Source organism: Lonchura striata, chromosome 3 (assembly GCF_050655825.1).
Source record: "Lonchura striata isolate lonStrDom1 chromosome 3, ASM5065582v1, whole genome shotgun sequence".
Taxonomy (NCBI): Eukaryota; Metazoa; Chordata; class Aves; order Passeriformes; family Estrildidae; genus Lonchura; species Lonchura striata.
The window spans coordinates 112514284-112535000 of NC_140705.1; the positions used below are offsets into that span (position 1 = coordinate 112514284).

Genomic DNA, 20717 nt, shown 5'->3' on the forward strand with positions numbered 1-20717 from the left:
TCCTTTCTCCATGGGAAGAATTTCACTGGAAATTGATTTGCACTTAAAGAAATGAAATTTGCCTAAATTGTTAAGTAGCATTAGTCTTTGTTTAGGGGAAAAAATCCAAATATTCATGAATATTCAGGGTCTCCTTGATCTGCGAAGCTGTTGATGAAATAGCTTGTGTTACAGAAACTTAAATATACAAACCAAACTTGTTCCCTTGATAAATAATCAGCAAAATAGAATATTTTAAGAACATTTTTCACAAAGTGGGAAAACTCAATCTGAACTGATTACTCATGCTCATTAAAAAAAAAAAAAAAAGTCAGTCAATACCAACAAGTCAGTCTTCTACAAATGAGAAGAGTGGAGAAAGGAAAAAGATTGTGGAATTGCATATGAAGGACAGCTTTGGTACAGTGTAGTAGCTGCTCAGAGACACAACACAGGCTTAACTCCCAAATTTGACTCAGGGCACTATCAAGGCTATTCTTGAAGAAGCTTGAAGCTTCTTTAATGAGAAAATGAGATCACTTTTATCAGCCTTGATCTTTTGCAGTCTAACTAGTGAAAAATTTTGGTTTCACATCTTCTGTCTTGTGTGTTTCACATCTTGGAGAGTCTTATATTTTATTTCAAGGAGTATTTGGGCTTGCACTGTCAATGACACAGCAAAGTCTTAAATGTTGTGACTTAGTTTGGATGGTCTTGATGGATTCGTAAGGCAGGAGCTGAAAATACTTCTCTGTAGAAATGAATCTTGACCACAGTAGATGGAAAAGGGAAATGATTGACTTATGCTGATTCTGCTAAAGAGCTCCAGTTATATATTAAGGCAGTAAAACTCCCTATGAAACATGGGAGGAATGTATTACTAGTTAATTACAACAGCAAGATATGCCATTGAAGGGATTATTACCATATTTTATGATGACTGTTTTATCATCTCCTTGTTTATACTTTCCTTTGGTAATGAACTTACCTTCAGAAGTTTGAAAAATTTAATATTTGAGCACTAAATATTGTGCCCCTTGTATATGATAGGAGTAGTTCTTTATATATGGAGCAGGAGTACAACTGCAGATAAAAAGAAAAGCCAGTTGAGAAAATGGCATTTTCAATAATTATGTGTAGTGTCCATGCATCAACAGTGGTGTGGTTGTTTCAGTTTAGTTTTTCTGGTGATGATGAGGTTTATGAAGCAATACTTTTTTTGTAATGAAAAACAAATTCTGTTCCAGCCAATGTGGCCTGTAAAGCTGTTGCATTCCCAGGCCAGTTTCAGCAGCATCTCATCAAATGTGGATGTCTGAAAGATGAACATCTCTTGTTTTAAGTAGTTGGACAACTGTTTGATTGCTCCTTCTATAGGAAAATAATCTCTTCATGGATGGCTATAAGTGGCATCATTTTTCCTTTGGGTTCCCATTGCTGTTTTCTGTATATATTACACATCTGGACTGTAATGGAAACTTGCTCATTCCTCTGAAACATCTGTTGTGTCCTGCTGCAGTGAAGACCTACTGTTATTTTTTTGCTGTGTACTCCATAATTGTATTAAATCTTCATCTAGTGGCCTCTGTTCCAGGTACAATCAATTTAAAATCATGCAGAAATAATTAATATTTTTGCAGAAAGTGTTACCTGATTTTACAACTAGGGTGTTTTGTTTTGTTTTAAAAAGCAAGGTGATAAAAGGCAAGTCAGTGAAAAAAACAGAAAGAGCTTATGTAAATATCTAAGGAGAAAAATGTTAGGAAGTTTCCATCTGGGAAGAAAGATTTTTCCTTTCTTCAGTTTAAAGGTATCAATCTGGTTATCCTGTTTATGCAGCTGCTCATAGAAAGGCCTTAAAAAGCCATCCAAACCCCCCCCAAAAAAAAAAAACCAAAAGAGGGTAGTAATGTAATGGATTCTTCTAGTAAGAGGAGGAGGGAAAATGAATCAAAGGATAAATTATAGAATTTCAGGCTCCTGATGGTTTCTGCTGTTAAACCCTGGAAAGGGCAGAAAGAAGTGATGGCACGTGTTTGTCACCTCTGGAGCTCAGAGCTTACCCAGTGAGAGACTCAACCAAACCCATGAGAAAGAAAAGCCTTTTTTCTCCAAAAAACACAGCTCTGCACACCTAGAGGAGGCTCTGTGTCCCTCCAGTGAGAATCACCACATTCTGGGCTAATTTTTCTGCTAATTTTTCCTTCACTTCTCAGGCATCAGATTTTTGTGTGGCTGCTTTCTCAGCATGGTAGAAGAAAAGAAAAAAAAAACAAGTAAATTCTGAGAAAGGGAACCAGGATTCAGTGATCTTGAGAGTGAGAAGCAGTAGAAAGCTTCTGTAAATTTTCAGAAAAAATCTTTGCTTTTATTTTGTACTACAATCAGATCCCATGCACTGTCCTGACACGTTAATTATGTTCCCTCCTTTGCTGAATGGGATGGGAGACTTGCACTTGATTGCTGCAAGACTATGTGGCTTTGCAGGGATAGATTTAAGCATAACCTCTTCTCTCAGTATTCAGGACGCAAGGAGAAGTTACCAGTTTTTGGTTTTTTTTTATTTTACAACAGATCAAAGCTGGAGAATGCAAGAGAGATACGCCCACAAAGCAAAACCAGATGCATTTTACAAATACCCAAATTGTGCTATCAGAGCATTAAATATTTACCAGTGAGTGTCTGCCCATTGTGTACTTTGGTATATTTAATTTCTTTTTATTGTTATTGTCTGTCTGGACCTGGACTTATCTCCTTGGCCGAAGATAAAGGATGATTTGTGTCATGAACATACAGCATGAGAGGCGGTGCTTAGGTTTTTCTTGAGATTCAATTAATGAGGTAAGGAAAGGGCAGAGGTATGGAAAAAGGCTTTGCTAAGCTGCCTTTTAAATTTCATACCATACTGAAAATGGAGCTCTGTCAGAAATAGTTTTGGTTTTTGAAGGTCTGCTCTGTGTTAGCAGTACGAGAGGCAGCTGCCTAAAATAAGAAAATATTAGGAGGGTGTTTGGGGCTGTTTATTGAGGGCAAGGCAGGCAGCTGTGGGTGGTGTGTGTTTCCCAGGCTGTTGCTGATAACAAGTGGATGCTAACATACTAATTTATTTTTACTTTTCGGCAAAGTATGAAGGCTAGAGAGATCCAGACTGTTTGTGACACATGGTAATTTGTTGAAAATCGCTATTTGCAAAATAGAAGGGACCTGTTATATTAACAGAACTGACAGGAAAATAAAGAGCTATTTTTGTTTTTGATGTTTGGTGGATTTGTTGTTTTGTTGTGGTTTTTTTTTATCAACAACCTTTGACACTAGGAAAGATGGACACAATGTTGGCTATTATTTACCAAATCAAATGTATTTAAATGCACTGTCTCTGATATTTAATAAATATTGTAGTGTAGCTTTTTGTGGCTAATAAAACTTGGTTTACATTACACCCCTTGCCTGCTATGATTTGCCTCCTAGGGCTCACTTAGAGTGCATTAAGAAGCTGCACACAAGATCAGTGTGATTTGCTGCAAAACTTAAATAATTCATTTATGCACCACTGCTCTCAGACAGTGTTTTTACAAACGCTGTAATGAGACAAGCTGTGAAATGTTTTACATGGTGGAAATGAGGTCTGCTACTCAAGAAAAGTCTTTCTGCACAGATTTGATTCCTTGAAGTCTTCAAGAGGACTTTCCAAGCACACTGATGAGGCTGTTTATCCTAACTTAGCAATATCTTTTCCTTCCAGTACTTCTAGTGTTTTCATTGGAGGACCTAAAATGAGCACAGGATACTTCAGGAATGCAGAGTGGAAACCCTAGTTCATTATTCTGGGACAAGACCCTTTCCTGACTATGACTGTGCCTTGCCTACCAGGCTGACACTTGACTTTTTAATAATGGGCATGGAAGGAATTGGGATGATCAAAGTTAAAATATCCCAGAACTGAGCTTTATTGTCAAGGTTGTTGACAGCTTCCCTGATGTTTAGTCTAAATTCTTGTCCTCTGGAGTTATGCTCCTTCTGTGTAGTCATAACCTGCAATACCCTCTGCAAAAGTCTTATTGTCAATGCAGAAGAGCTTAAAAGTATGTCCTGCACCTGCACTTTTAGGAAGCAGTTCTTCTGATATGAAATATATCTATTATTTACACTAAATTTTACAATTATTTGTATTTCTCTTACTCTAATAATTTGGATGGAGAAGGGGTATAGTGTTTGGTGTTGGTGAAGGAAGGGTGAACTTTCTGTCATTTTTTGATGTGTATTAGGCTATAGCTTTTAACTACAGGATAAGATTTAATTTGTTCTACAGGAAGAACAAATTACAGAAGAATTAAAACTTAAACAAATTAGTCCTAAATTAGTAATTGGGTAAGAATAATCTGTTTACACCATGTGTCTGACTTTGCCAGGAAAAGTATCCAACAGTTTATATTTCACATGCACATCTCTGCACTGATTTAGGGCTTAAGATGAAATAGAGGAAAAACCTAGATGCAACTGAGACTGCTGGATGGCTTTATTCGGAATTTGTAACTAATTAAAAGAATGTGTAATTAGAAGCAGATTTTAATTTTTAGTATTAAAACAAAAGTTCAATTTTTCATAATTTCATAATGTGTCAAATTTGCTTTAGAGTCTTTCTCTAGAAAATATTTTGCGATTGCCTGTAGTTTTCTATAGCCATTATAAAATTTGAAGTGTGCAAAGGAGATTAATATTTTACAGAATGAAAGCTGGAGAAAAAGCAAGAAAACAAAATGCTTGTGCTACTGCTAGGTAGAGATCCTTTTGAATTTGCTAGCTCTCCTGTGAGCATTCCCCCCCTCTTCTCAACCAGACTTGAATCTGAGAAAATTACCATCTGTGCATAGATATGCAGGAAATGAGCTAAATTTGTAGTGTAAACATTTTCAAATGAATATTTGCACAGTACAGTCTCTCAGCAATGCATTATCCTCTTTCATTTGGTAATCAACACATATCCCTTATGAGTTGTGTTGAAAGGGAAGAGAGTGACTCTCACTAAACTCTAATTATCCTTTCCTTCCTCCTGGGAAGAGCTCTCTTTAAGCTCCCTTTTGTGAGCTGCTCTGCGTCTCACAATCATTCCACCTCTTGATCACTCTTTCTCCTTATTTTGCCTCCAAGTGCACTGTAGGATGCGAGGACACAAACCCAGTGTAGGGATGGCTGCTGAATTCCTGTCAGGTAGGATTCCCAGAGCAGCACAAATCTGAATCTCAGTGAGATTCAGAGAAACTAACTTTCAGCTGAGGTTTTACGCAGGTTTGTGGTAATGCAGAAATATTTCTTGGCTTAGGACTGGAAGAATGACATATTTCCATTAGCCTGGAAGTATTTTTGACTCAATTTGATCTGTAGCAACATGAGTCAGCTGTTTCTGCTAAGCAGTGTTTCTAATTCAGCCTTTTCCCTAATAAGCACGTACATATAACGTGAGCTTCCTACACCGATTAATCTGTGTTTCCTCCATATGGTTTGGAGGTTTTTATTTTCTTTTAATTCAGTGCAAGCTGCTGAATAGCAAAATGCAGTCGAGATCTTGCTCTAGCGAAAAACGGACTCCAGCTGAAGTTGCCAGGGAATTGCCAAAATTAGCATATCCTGGTCGTTTTGGGAAAGGAATTTTTCAGCCCATCCATCTGACTACGAGGGCTTGAAAATGGATAAAGTTTGGAGTAGTCCTGTATAGAGATGTTTTTCGGTGGGGTAAATTTCTGAAGGCAGGGTGTGTAGAAAAAGAAGGCTGGGCCAAAGCTGAAGCTGAGTCAGAAGGACAAAGAAACAGATCTGTGGAGTTTGTCCTGAGATACCAAACCTTAGCAGAAAGAGAGGCAGAAAAAATGGGGACACCAGAAGACGGGGAAGATCTGTGTTTAGCACAATATTGACCTTAAGAGGTTTGGAAGTAGATACTTTTAATTTGGGGAGGATAGGAATTTACAGCCTGTGCATGGAAAAGAATGACTTTGTTTGCTAATTTTAGTGTGCAATTAGAAGCACTAGAGAGATACCAGCAAAGCTTTTCTATTTGTGCCTCTGGGCTATCAGTGAAGCTGGAGCCCTGTTCATGTGCATCCACGGATGCAGAGAACACAAAGACAAAAGGGGTGCACCCACTCATGGTAAAGCACTGCAAAATCCAACCACTCCCCCCCTTACAGAAACCTTGATTAACACCCTCTTCTCCCCCCTACAAGAAATAAAACTGAACAGAATAAAAACCTTTTTCTTTAGTATCCATGCAATCTAATGGCATAGTTTTTCTCCTTCAAGCAGGGAGAATGTTAATTCCTGGAAAGCACTTTATACAAATTAAAGTCCTTTCTCCTTCCAAACATAATTTTTAACAAAGGAATCAATCTCTCTCCCAGCAAATCAAGGTAAACAAATACATATACAAAATAATTAAATTGCTTTTTTCTTATTATAAGAGTTTGTTTGGTTTGCAAAACCAAGCTGGATTATTTATGCCCTCCCTTTTAGGGAAGGTCAGCAGATATATACTCAATTACCTATTTGTACGCATTAAATCAAATGAGTCTATATTCAATATTTTGTTTTTTAATTTTGTCTGAGCAGGAAGCTGGAAATCCAAATTAATGGCTCTTCCCCAGTGACATAAATTCTGCGGGGTGTTTGTAGCTTGCTTGCCTCGTTAAAGTTCTCTGACATGATTGATAACCCTTGTCCCCTCTGACTGTGAAGGCTGCTCGGCAGAGGCAAGTAGACCATGCAGAGAACTTGTACTGGGATCCAAATTCAAGATGTTTTCATTTTTCCTACTTCCAGGTTGTGAGGAATGGTTTCTAAATGGGTCGGTACCCTCCTTGTTTTCTCACTAACATCTGTTATTGAAGGGATAATATACCAAAGTCACTGCAGCTGGGCAAGGGAAAGTAAAGCTGGTCCCTGTGAGGTGTCAGAGGCAGAGAAGTCCCTTCTGCTGAGGGGGAACTGCTGTTCTGGGACCTCGTGCACACCCTGTTCTGTTATATGGGGTGGGTGTTTCAACATGCAAAGAATCCCCACTGAATGGTCTATACCAGATGTCCCATTTTCCTCCCTGTCTGTGCTTACCTGTGCACTGACTGGTTGGACCTTGAACTTACAAGGGGCCAGATTTCTTACAGAGAACCACTAAATTTTCATAACAAAAATCCAGATAATAAACGTTTCAAACTATTTTTTCACTGTCTTTTTACTGTTAAATTCACTTTTTGCAAGCAATGATTGACCCTTGTGTAATTCCAAGGCAGCCTTTAATCCAATGGACTACGATTCTGATGGACCAGTGCAGGCAAGATGAGGTGTGAACACCTTGGGAAAAACTTCTGTTAATTTTGGTGCTTGGCTTTAATCTCATACTCCTTTTCCCATTGTATGATATTGAGGCAGAGAGTGGATTTGTCCTCTGTGGCTTAAAATTTGTGATGCTTGTGGATTTGCTAAGGGATATCTTGCAATTCATATGATTGGGATCTTTCCTGTAATGCAGCAATTCAGTCCCTCCCAATTTGTTCAAAATACAGGAGCTTAACTTGAGCAATAGGTATCATCTGCAAGTTCTCAGTAAGGTGTAACTGAAAATAGATTAAATGTCAGATACAAATTATCTTGATCTGGCAATCCATGCAAAAATTGGGGAAACGGTCTAAAGTGTTTGGTCTTCAAACTAAATATGAAACATTTAATGACATTCCCAGAGCTTTGAATATGAATCCGAATCAAGGATAAAATGGGCAAAAAAACCCTTACAAAGGACTGAAGGGATGAATAGCAGCAGTTACCTGTGGCTGGAATCCTAGCAGGGGATGTGCTGCAGCATGGACACATCTCTCTAATCAATGTTACTGCTGCTTTTTATTCTGTCTTTAGGCAGAAGCAGAATGTAAACGTAAGTAAAAGAGCACATTGCTCTTTCCATAATCCTTGTGCTCTGAACTACTTTTCCCCCATAGGCTATTAGTGTCTTTGAATAAGGATCCAGTTCTTTTCAATAAACACTGTGCATCTGAAGTTGAAGTGGCTACTAGTAACTGAAGTGACAGCTACTCAACTGCTAGCAACCAAGAGAAGCTTGCTAACCCCAAAGATGTCACATCATTTTTGTAGCTCCATTTCAAAGCTTTTGGAGATTGAAGTGCCATATTTTCAGGCAGAAACAGGTAGTCAACTAGGGTGTTTATTCATTGAAGGTCAGGCTTTTGTATTATGAAACTTCTAGCTGATGTGATAAGCAGTAAATTGTAGATCTATCACCTTCTTTTTTCTATCTTTTTTTTTTTTCCCCCACTGTGAGTGTGTGTGTGAAATCAGCAGAATGCTGCCTACATTTGATTTATGGCCCACTTTTGACCAACTCTTATCAGGCTCCCACAAGCCCTTTTCTGATGCAGCTCATGTCTGAATGACAATAGACAACCAGTGCCATTATGCTCCAAAATCCCTGTCTGCATTCTAGACACCTAAGATTACATCTGGGCTATTGATTTATTACTGCCCCCCCTGCTTTTTTTTTCCCCCACAGGGACCAGTTTGTTCAGCCTGAACAAGATAGACTATTATTAAACTGAGCAAACTACTCCATGTGAACTTAGTAGAGAAATAATCATTTGCAACCACCTTTCTAACCACCCAGGTTCATAAAGAAAGGTAGGTGTTGAAATATTAAGACTGTTTATATATGGGTCCCACCATTGGTGTTTGTTCAGATTATATATAATTTATATACATGAAATGAGACCCAACAGGCATTCTGTTGTGCTGGACATTATAGGCATATTGCCTAAAGCACCTCAGTATTGCCACCCAATGTACAAAAACCAAATTATTACAAATCTTCATTACAGAAATACCTACTGTAACACCAACTGTATCTCTGACAGAGAGGTTTTATGACATGTTTTAGAGCCTCAGCAAAATTTATATATTCTACCAGTAGATTTTTTTCTTTTTCTTTTTTTTTTTGGGAGGGAGAGGAAGCTATAAATTTTACAGTACATTGGATTTTTATATCTCCTAAAAATGTACTGTGCAGGATTCACATTTAATATCCCTCAGCTATAGTAATCTGTGTATTTAAGTCAGTAAGTGAGGAGATATAGACAGGGCTTCTAGTTAAAGGGTTTTTTCCTTTCTCTTTCCTCTTCCCTCCCACAAGCACATACCTCACCACTACATTTTCTTTTGGTTAAAATAGCATTTTTAAAAATAATTATTTAAAAAGATTACACTGATTCAGATGCCGCATGTGAACTCCTCTGGCCTGCTTTTAGGAAACTCTGAGCACCAGCAACTTCTACAGCTACTCTGAGAAAAACCAAGAGTGTGGCATGGACTAAACACCACAAGCAGGAGCTTTCAGAGATTTGGTCTCCCTGTTCTTGATCATGGGGACAGATCTGCTTGACTTTCAAACAGACCTCCCATGTTCAATGTCCTACCTCAAAGGATTTGTTTTATTCTGCCTACTATTCACTGTGTTTGGGTGTCTATCATTGCTTTTGTCCTGATAGACTGTTTTTTTTTTCCCAGTGACACATGGGCAGAAAGTATCACACACAGGCTGTAATTTAAGTATTTTCTTTTAGGCATTTCTTTTTTGTCCTGTGGAGCAAAACGCTCTATCAGCAAAGAACCAAATAAAGTCAGCATCAAGTAGGGAAAAATTAATTTGTGTTATTTATTACTAGATGTCAGGTGTTTATCATGTCATTTTCTCATATTTAAGAATAAAATAGTCCTTATGGAAAAAAAACAACCCAAACATTTTTCATTTGAAATTTTGTAATTATTCCATATTTTCTTTCTGTGGGATTTATTTCTTCTCTGTCCATTCAGGGCTTGATCCTGCCAGATCCTGTGTCTGTTCCAATAAAAAATGTATGTATATGCTCAATAGCATTTGAAAGCTCAAATATCTCTGAATGGTTTGGAAATACTGAAGTATTTTTGTTTAGAGTTAGCTGGTCAGTGGGATGTCTGAGTAATGCCTATCACTGAGGCCTTGTAGAAAGTGAAGATATTTTTCCTATGAAAATCACACCTTTTCAATCTAGTTGAGCATCTAAATACTGGAATGGGAAAAGGAACGTGTTGGTGCTGAGTATGACCGAGTCTGTTCAGGTGCAAAGAAATAAGTTCTACAGAAATACATAAATCAGAGTTACACAGACCCACAGATTGCATTGCTGCTGGTAACTGAGAGCACTGTGGCTCTGCAAGGATACTGGGGAGTTACAACAGTTCCTGGGCACGGGAGGGAGAATAATTAATGGCTGATGGAAAAGGATGAAATGTTTTTTTTCTCAGAATGGAGCAAGTAAGAGGGGATGTGAAGGCAGCACAAAACAAGAAGTGGAGAGTCAAGCAAACTGAAATATGGCAGGCTGAAAAACCCAAAAGGGAACACTTTTTCCCGTAATGTGTAACTCAGCTGGGAAATTCGTGCTTCTATTCAACAGAGAACAAATCAAATTTTAGCGAGAGATAACCAAATTTATAGCAGTAGTCCATGATACAGCAGGAAGAGCAATGTCAAGGTCATCAGCAATGCACTGCAGCCAGCCTTGAGTATCTGGCTAGCTGGGCTTGGGAGGGACAAGTAGCCAATAACTAACTTTGGAGCTTGGTTCCAGCCAGAGGAACTAAGCTTGAATGACTGTTGCCCTTATCCTGTATTTCCATGAAAATCAAAGGGTGTTTTTAAGTTTGGGATAAGAAAGGTGTTGGATGCCCTGTGCAGAATGTTGTTCCCAGTCTCCCTGTGCCATGGTTGACTGTTGTACAGAGGAAACAGGAGTCACAGCAGTGCAAACAGTCCAAACCAGATTTAAGTCTTGCTGAAGCTGACAGTCACTTTTGTTGCATTCGCTTCTGTTTGGAGTAAATTTTTTTATATTATTTCTGGCCATTTTTACAGCTGTTGCATCATTGCATCTCAGGGTCACCAGAAAAAGCAGTGGCAGAAACCTGCTCTGGGTAAGCCATATCTAGAATTTTTCTGACTTCACAGAAGACCTCTTCCTCTCTCATGGAAACTCCACCATTCCCGTATTGCAACTGCCTTGAAATTCTGATTTATTTGTCTAAAGGAATTTCCTGGTTTTACTTTTTTTTTTTGGAGCAGAGACCTACTTTGTTTCTTTTAGCTCCTGGTGTCTTCTACCCTGCAATACAGACACTGGCCCACAAAGTATTGGCTTGCATAATGCTGCTTCAGATAAAGGTCATAAATGGTCTTATTTGGAAATTAATTCAAATAAGAAAGAGAACGAGCCAAAATCAAGCCTCTACTGGGCATGTTAATCATGTCATTTGTTTACAGAGTGCAAGATCTCTGCTAGAGGACATCCTGAATCATTGGCTGCTGCCCTCAGTGTTTGCCTTTGGTTGTCCCTGTTGTGAGGGAGCTGAGTCCAAAGGTCAGAGAGACTGCTGGTTCAACACTGCCTGAAGGTATCTATTCATCTTCTGTACATCCAGGCTGATATTTTGAAAGATGGAAGTTAGGATTTTGATGCTTAAAAAAAAAAAAAATAGGATTCAGTTCATATGGTGGATTAGTGTACAGTCATTGGTGCTACAACCAGGAGGAATTATTAGTGCTGTAGTTCCTGAGCACTAACCAGGAAAAAGAGGTTGTGGAGATGCTGGAAGACAGTGGAAGTGGTTAGAACAGGTGTTTGAGGGCAGTGTCCATGGTTCATGTGACAGGAATGCCTGTTGGCATGAGGTTTTGGCATGCTTATTTCTTATGCCTGTAAACTCTGTGTGGTTTGGGGGGTTTTTCTCAGCAGTCTTCAACACGGCGAATGCAGAAATATTCCCTTAAGAAAACATCTTTGTTTCATGGCTCTTCTCTTACACAGACAAAATGGGGTGAGACAACACAGTCAAAATCTAATCCTTAGGAGAGGGTATTTGCTGTAGAGGCAGGCAGGGCTTGTGTGGCTCCTTGCAGAAAGTATGCTGACTTTCAGCAGGTAGCAGGTAAAAGAGCAGACAAATAGGGAACCATATTGTCAGCCATGCTGCAAAGTGCTCTGACGCCCTTTCCTAAGCATTTTCTCATCAACAGCAACAAAATCAGATGTTTATTTCAGACATGAATAACACAAACACATGGCTCTTGGCTCTTTCCTTCAACAAGTAGCAGTAGCAATTAATTATCTCTTGGAAAGTGTTACATCTATAAGAGAGGATTTTAAACCCTCACTTTGTTTTTAAGATTTGACAGTATTTCTGAACTGCTCAAAGGTGCATGTTTAACATGTGGAAGAAGCTGGAATTCTGGCTTCAGCAGCAGATTGTCTTCCCACAAGTCCAGTTGCAGTTTTGGTTTAAGAAAGCATGTTTCACTTATTCCAGTGAATAAAGAGCAGGGAATATTCAAACACACTGAGAGGGTCTCCTGGGTGTAGCTATGGATAGTAGGTAGTATTTATGCTCCATTTTGTATGCCTGTCAACAGCTCTTTGTGCCAGACTTCTTTTTATTTTTAATGCTGGTTGTCCTCAGGAAAGGAATGAAAAGGAGTGAATGTTGTCTCAGCTGCTATAAAGTGCTACACTCTGTCAAGTATAAATCATCATCCTGAAGTTCATTAACCTTAATACAATTTAGTCTTCATGTGTCATCAGTTGAGCCCAAGCCTTCCAGATGAGTCTTTCACTATCTGCTAGATTTGTGGGGACAAGCTAATTTTTGTATATAGTGAACCTCATGCATGGGCCTCTTTCTTTCTGCACTCTGCTCGTTGGATTGGAATGGCATTTGTTGGACTGAGAAGGTGCTGTGACACAAGCAGGGTTGCTACAGCCTGAAAGAATAGGAGAAACCAGCTCCAGAGCAAAAGTAAGGGTGTCAATGGAGTGGTGTAAGGGCTCTGCCTCTCCTTTTTTCTACTGCACCAGTGTGTAAACCATGAATTGCCCTGTTGCAGCAAAGGGCAGCGCCTCAAAGGAGTGCAGGTGCCCAAAAGTGAGCCCTGGTGAGTGCTGAGGAAGAGTGAGGAGCCCAGGGATGACAGCAGAGCTCAGCCCGTGTCCTCAGCAGCCACCCCAGCCCACCAGCTGCTTTGCCAGCATCCTGCACTGCCCAGAGGTCACATAATGGGTTGATGTGAAGGCTGCAAAGCAGGATAATGTAGCCCCTGACCTTGTGTATTTTTACAGGGAAATCATCCCATGCCCAGGGGCTGGCGTGACACAGGTGGAGCTTGCTGGAAGGTTTGACAAATGGGCTGTGGAGACTGGCACTGTGTGTGGAGCAAAGGCAGGGGTCGGTGTAGTGTGCATAAAATGAAAGATGAGGACAGGGCTAGGTCAGGCAGAACATTGTACCCTGAGCCATAGCCTTTTCCACTCTCCAAACTCCACAGAATCAGTTTCTGCATCTCTTCCAGCAAATCAGAGGAAATTGTAATTCACACTTTTAAAAATTATTTCTACTATTTTGTGGGTTAAAAAAATACCTGAACATGTACACCCAGAGATATAATAGAATAAAATCCCTCCATAGCTTCAGGTCATCACTCTTTTGGCTGCATGAAGCTCACCTTTTGACAGAAATCATCTACCTCCAGCTGATCTTACTTCTCAGCCAGGGTCTGAAAGTCTGTCACCTCCCATCATGATCTGTCATACAAACACCACACACAGTGTTAACCTAGCAGTTAGAAAGATTTGTTGCAGGTCTATTGGATCATTTTTTAATTTTTTTTTAACCACCTAGTACAATGGGATTGAATTGTCTTATAGCTCATGGGCAGAGGCTGGGTCTGAGTTTATCCTAGTAATCTGCCCAGATTTCTCACAGGAATCCTGTGGACTGCACAGAAAATGCTTGAGTCAGACTTCTCTGCTCAAGACTCAATAAGGGAATGTGTTGATCTAAACACATATATCTTCATCTGTGCTGAGGGAATAGGGGGTGGAGAAAAGAAAAATCAATGCTGTCTGTGGCTGAATTTCTAGTGGTGTTTTCACAATGCTGTTACTTGGCTCATCTCTTACCTCCAGACATGGCAGAATGGCCCTGCTGCATTCCTTCTGTGTTGGACTGTCTGGATTATTTCCTCCAAGAATATGGGTTTGGCCTTATTACTTCTGCTTCTCCTCTGTCTTTTACAGCCTTTCCCCTTCTTCCTCCTTTTTGCCTCTCAAGGCTGTCACAAACTGTGGCTCTTGATGCCTTTTTGTGGCCACTCCATTGCCTTCCTCTCCAGGGCTCTGAGTGACCAGGGCCAATGAATTGCTTCACAAAGCTCAAGAACTTCAGTAGTCTGGGTTTTCCCTCAGGAAAATAATGATTTCTACACATTTGCTGATTTGAGAGGGGTCTTTAAAGTTATAAGGATCTAAAGTCATAAAGATGCTAAAAATCATCTTCATTTGAATAAAAGTTATTTATACATGCAAGATTTTTAAAGGCATCTTGAGAGAATTGAGAGGAAGGACCCATAGGTTGTTATATAATCTTTGAGGCCTTTGTGCTACAATAGAGCCTCAAATCAGAAGATACTGGTATCATTACAATCAATATCCAATTTAAATGTCTTGGCTTAACATGGTTTAAAATGATGAACTTTTAAATGTATTTTAAGCATAACATAAAACTTAAATGCGTTTTTCTTCTTTTAAACAAATTCTTGCTGGTTTTCTGTTGTTTTCTGAAAACTCTTCTTCTTGCTGTCCCAAAACAGCTCCAACTAAAGAATTAAAAATACTTTGAATTGTAATGACAATAGGAAAAGTCTATGTTCAAGGTCTGGAAAGAGTAAAGAATGGAGTTGTAGTATAGAAACCCCCAATAATTTACCTAGGCCAAAGCTCCTAATCTGCACTGCATCACCTATTGCATGGAAGAATCAATCAATTAGCTGTATTGGTGTCATTAATGAGTTTGTCCTCAGCTCTTGGCTAGGTGAATTGTCCATGAGGACACAGCTCCTGTCCTCAGCTGCATGACTGGGAGCAAGACTGAGGCAAAAGTAATGTTTGAAAGGTTTTCTTTTATTTGTAGAACAAATGTTTTCATCCAACTGTAGCACAGTCAAACGGTGTGAAGGGAACATAACAACCTCCCTGTCTCTTTATCTGTGTTTTTATAAGGTCACCCATCACCACGGTATCTAAGAGTCTTTCTTCTTTTCTTTAAGGGTCCTGGTCAGGAGTTGAAAATAGGGAAAAGAGAGGAAGAAAAAACACAAAGGAAGAGGCATATGAAAAGTAAAAAAATAGGGAGCTGGAGGTGAGCCGAAACACTCAGAGGTAATTTGCCTTGAGGAGCAAGAACCCTTGAGACCTGTGTGTAGACTTTGGAAAAAAGACCCTGTGAACAATAGTAAAGGCTATGAACGTACCATCCCTCTGACAGCTATGTAAACCTTAAGATTAAAATAACAGCTTCAAAAATCCTTCTGTCAGAGTGAGTTTGCTTTAGCTAGTCAGGGTTTCAGGGGAAGGATCATAAAGACAATATATATCAAGTGGAAGTAGCTAAGGAAATTTCTGTTTGAAATTTCTAAACAGGTTGGTCCTTGAAGTGTATCCTCTAAAACTTGACAAAGTTATCATGACATTAAAATAACATTATATGGCATCAAGTAATTAAGGGTTATAACTAGTGGATTTTAAAAATACTTTTTCTGTATAGGCTGAATCATCTTTAAGATAAATTTTGTACGTAAGAAAAATGAAGACTCAGGAAGGGACAAAATTTGAGCTCCCATTTTTTTGTCTTTGTGTCAGTTATTATTTTGATTTTAAAAAAGTTCACCAACATTTCCGGAAATTCCAATAATCTTTTACTTCACAAAGGAATTGTGAAGGATTCCTTAACAGGCTTTTCCATTTTTGTCTTAGTTTAACCCTGTCTTTTCAATCTATCCCTTTTAATTGTGGGAGGTGGTTTATTGTACTTGCATTCATGGTACAGGAGGAGGAGATGGTGGATACTTCAATCACATGTGAGTATCTCTGAACATACACCAGTTGTGTGCTAATTGCATCCTTTCAATGAACACATGCCACTAACCAAACCCCTTTTTGCATTCTGTAAAGAAATTAGAATTTTTGACAGCAGACAGCAGATGTGATATATATTAAAGGAGTGAAATTATTTAGTGGGTGTTCATTGATACTTCTTTGAGCAGCAGCTTCCTCCTCCTGGAGATTTTAGTTGAGGTTTGCAGATGACCACACGTAACGATGTGGTTTCTTGTCACTAATAGCAGTTATGTGAGGCAGCAATATGTGGTGCAAAGTATTATTACTCAGTAAGTGGCATTTGACTGACCTAGCTACCCCAAAAGCTTATTTCCATCTTGTGTACACCACCACTCCTTCCAGAAACACAGCAGACTTTAAGAAATGTTTAGCATAAATTTCAGTGCTGTCAGGCCATATGCAGGTCAGGTATAAGGCCCACCAAAGCCAAAGGCTGGCTTCCACTGTGGAGCAAAGTAGACTGAAAGGTCACATTCTCAAAATCATCTCATAAACTTCAGCATTTGCTTTGACAGATCCCATACCTGCATACACAGCTGACAGTTCAACAAACTACTTAGAGCTGTGTCCAGCTTGGAAAGATGTGAGTCACTGCACTGCCTCCAGGACTCACATCCCTGAGCAGCCCCCTGAGCTGCCCTCTGGGTGTTTATTAAAGGCAAAAGGGTCATGGTGATGGATTGTGTTTTTGCTGCCCAACTGGCCCCAAATAATGACCCCAAATGTTGGGATCTCTGTGTGGTTCTTTCCTATTTATCCCACCAAAAATGCCATATGTAAAGGCATTATAATTCAAGAAGAAGAAGAATTTTTTCCAGAAATGCCAGTCACAATTCTCAAATAGGAGCAGTAAAATAATTTGTTTGAATTGTTTTGCCTTTACTTCAGTTTCTCTGTACCCATTCTATGCAATTAACTTCATCACAAATCCAAAATGTTCACAGTTGCTCCTGTGACATGTTATTTGTGCATGTCTATCAGAGAAGCATAAAAATCAGAGACAGAAAAGTTCTTTTGCATTGGATCATCTCATCACTGTCCTTGCCAGCACAGATCTCTTTCCTTCTGCAGTGTATTCTCCAATGCTTTGTCCAGTCTAGCTTTAAGTAGATTAAATATGGTACTTTTTCCATGTCCTGCTGGAAGCTATTGGAGAGGTTCAGAGGTAAATTGACACTGGCACCTTTGAGGGTGTGTTGTGGACCTTACCACACTTTTCATTTGTATCCAAACACGATGCTTTCCTCCAGCTGTCATGGGAATTGTATGGCCATAATTCTTTCAGTGCTCTGTGCTGAACACTTGCAACTAAGATGGAACAAAAGAAATGAAAATGTGGTTTTGGTTTCTTTTTGGCAGACAGTGTACATAGGGTTAGTTCATTTAAGCAACCCAGAGGTGAACTGGTAAGGTGAGGGCCTTTAGAATATTTTGTTGATGAAAACTAGAGGTATTGAGATATGGGGTGCTTGTCTGCACATGAAGATTTTACCTAGATAAAGAGGTGTATTTTACAGGGTTCAATTAATAACTAGTTTTGAAATACTGTCTGCTCTCATGACACAGAAAGCAGATTTAGCCAAATGATGGGTCAGCTTTTGAAGAACACTGCTGATGATATCCACATTTAAGCAAAGCAGTAATAATGTTTGCAGCTTCCTTTTCCTCTGAAGAAGTGAATCAAGTGTTTTATTCAGTCCTTGCTCAAACTGTGCTGCTGCTTTGGGGTTGGGACATGTCTGCCACTCCGTGGCATGACAAAATATAGCTTAGACTTGATGGGATGCCAGCAATAAGCTGCTGAGCCTCTTCTATTCAGACTCTTATTCCTAAACTATTCTGTTTCTCCCAAAAGAGGTTAGCACACTGTCCAGCACAGAAAACAAAAGGTGTTAGCTAATCTCTTGTTTTAAATGTTTGCTTTCTCTTCTCCTTGTCACCAGAGCCTCAACTTCTAATTGTACCAGCCACAGGAATTTCTAGGTACAGTTCTCCCCCCATATCACTGTCATCACTCATTTCTGTAGCCTCACTGAGAGGGGAACACTGTCTCTTGGTGCAGCCTCTTTACTTAATTCTTTTACTCAATTCATATAGAAGGTTCTTAACATAGGGATTATTTACAGCACTCTCACTGCTTGCTGTTACTGCCTCTGAGTTCATGAATCCTAAACTGAGATCACATCATGTAGTCCAGAATTTCTTGGACATGTAGTACCCTATTAAAAGGTCATTTTAAGCAATTAATATTTTATTTATAAATACTTACAAATATTTATTGTAAGCTGGACTTTAAACAGAAGCGCATGAGAAAAAAAAATTATTAAATTCATGTTAAAATGTTCAAAAGTTTAATTATAAGAAGGAAAATTCAGCTGAACTGTTAAAAACATACATTGCAGTGCCCTGCTTTGGCCAGTCCATGTCAGGCTGCCACATTCAACTGAGAAGGCAGATTTTGTTGTGTTCCACACTAAATCCAAGAAACCAAACTGGTGATTTAGGGAAGAGTTAAATACTCCATGATCTTCTTTCTCAGGCTTGTCTGAGACTCTGGGTCAAATGCTGGTGTTGACACCCCCTGTGTGGCTCATGGCTGAGAAGGAGCTGGGCTGGGTTGGAAATGGTTGGTGCCTGCTGGAAAGCTCTTGGAGGTGGGACTCACCCTCCTGACTCAAACCGTGGGCTTTGTATCCAGCTCTGAAGGGTTGCCCATTTTGCTCACCCTCTACATCCCACTCCAGTGAAATCATCTTCTGTTTGGTAGAAACCCTTCCTTCTAATACCTTGCTTTGTGTTGTTTTGTTTCCCTTTCTTGTAAATGTCGCTATAGGACACGAGAAAGCACAACACGAGCCACTGCGATGGCAAGGTAAAAAAGAAGAAGGTTTATTTTCTGACTCCAACTTTTATATTTTCCCAAAGGTGACAGTGGATTAGAGAGTGAATGGGCCACCTCTCCAAAGACATTGGACAAACCATCAATACATCAATTTCCTTCACCCCTACGAAGGAATGCAAAACAATATGTTGTTTATAGAAAATGTGTGGAAAAGTTTTCTAACAGAATGTAAACTCAGAAGGTTTTAGAAAATCTTAAGAATCAGGGCAACATGTAAACTCTTTCTTGGGCTGTTTCCCCAAAACATTACACCCTTTAGGAGAATAGTATCTGAGTATTTACGCCTTTGTCATACAGGACTGAAAACAGGGTAGTTTCAAAAATAAATAACATTAAGAAATTATCAAAATCATCATCATCATCATAACTCTGGCAAATTTTTATATCTTTACCTCAAACCAGAATAATGAAACATCTCTCATTAATTATCCTACAGGAGCATTTAAATTCAGCAATTGTAATAGTTCTTAACAACTGCCGTTGATGGTATTATTTTTCATTGGGAAGATAAATGATTATTGCTCACATTGACCTCCAGTAAATCTTGTCACCCAGCCCATACCCTAGTCTCAAAATATAATTAAAGCACTCTGGTTTGATAACAGTGACTTACAAAAGTGTAAGAACTAGTATTTACATTTTCTCTTTTCATTGCTTTCAAGTTTCATAAGAAAGAAAAAGTAATGCAACTGAATTACCTTAAATGGCCACAACTGATTTACTTCTGTCTAGAAATGCTGTAGTATACATACATCAATTTTTTTCCTAGGATTACTTCAATGTTTAATTGACCTTTTATTTTTCCTTTTTAAGATGATTTTAAATTCAACCCACAGTGTGAGAAACTTCAGAGGAGTGAAGCAGTTGTTTTTATCCCACGTGAAAAAAGGTGACTAAACAAAAAAATAAAAATGAGTTTTACAGCCATATATTTCTGCATTCTGCTGTTCATGATATTCTGTGTTGTTGTAGCAACATGTTCCTCATCTATATTTAGTTTAATAGCTGCTTTTGGAATAGTGCAAGCTGGTACAGTATATTATCAAGTGGTTTGAATGACATCATAACCTATGAGTGTCATCTCTTGTGGGTTATAAAATCCTCCCAAACCCTCCGTTTGTATTAATGTCTTGTAATATAATTTTAAACCAGGTATTATAGTTTACAGTGCAAGGATAAAATTCTGGTCTGCCTTGTACAATGCACTGGGGAAAGAAGAGGGCGAAGAATATTTCCCACCCTGCTGAGGCATGGCCTGGGCAGAATAGGCAGTGTTTACTGGGCTGAGGCTTTCCCAGTGGACAAGGAGAAATTTGTCAGTCCCTAGGGAGTGTTTTAGGTGGTCCCTGCCTACACTGAAGAACTTGATCTTCTGTTGAAATTTGATTTGGGGACAGAAGAAACACAGAATCACTCTGTCTTTTGCTGTATTGTCACACAGTGCATGCACACACACATCCAAAACCTCACTGGAGGTCTGTGCCTCTGTCCATTGACGTTTGGGGGTCTATTTTAAACTGAGGTTAACTCAACTCAACTGAGTTTGTGTTGGTCCTGCCAAGTCCAGTCGTTTTTGCAGGAAACGTGGAATAGCACCTTCAGCATTTCCATGGGAATTCCTTGGTGTAATTCTCTCTCCTGTTAGAGAGGAATATATTTCTATCTCCTGTAATCTGATTTTATGTTGGAGGCCTCCTTACAAGGCCATTTTAATCAGTTTTTGGAGAACCTCTGGCAGGTACCTGTCTTTACTGAAGTGAAAGGGGAAATGGAAATCTCTGTGAGTGTTGTGGATTACAAAT

The 20717-nt window shown here is 39.1% G+C and overlaps 1 protein-coding gene across 1 annotated transcript in view; it reads left to right on the forward strand.

Moving 5' to 3' along the window:
• LOC146768063 (uncharacterized) overlaps nucleotides 1-20717 on the forward strand; it is a 518279-nt gene that overhangs the window by 426834 nt on the left and 70728 nt on the right. Inside the window, exon 5 of the transcript XR_014954527.1 lies at nucleotides 1-19804. This exon is cut by the window's left edge and continues 13449 nt beyond it. The gene's annotated coding sequence lies outside the window, so the exon portion shown is untranslated. The remainder of the gene's footprint in view (nucleotides 19805-20717) is intronic.